Genomic DNA, 229 nt, shown 5'->3' with positions numbered 1-229 from the left:
TATATATCATTTTTAAATAAAATTATATATATATATTAATTATAAAAATATATATATTATATTTATTTTTTTTTTTAAAAAAAAAACACGACAAAACACAAAAAAATTTAATATTTTATATTATAATATATATCTATAATTATAATAAATAAATATATATTTTATATCTATATATATTATATTTTATATATAGTATTATTATTAAAAATTTTATATATATGATTATAAC

This window comes from Penaeus monodon, chromosome 20 (genome assembly GCF_015228065.2).
Source record: "Penaeus monodon isolate SGIC_2016 chromosome 20, NSTDA_Pmon_1, whole genome shotgun sequence".
Classification (NCBI taxonomy): Eukaryota; Metazoa; Arthropoda; class Malacostraca; order Decapoda; family Penaeidae; genus Penaeus; species Penaeus monodon.
This window is presented reverse-complemented; position numbering follows the sequence as displayed.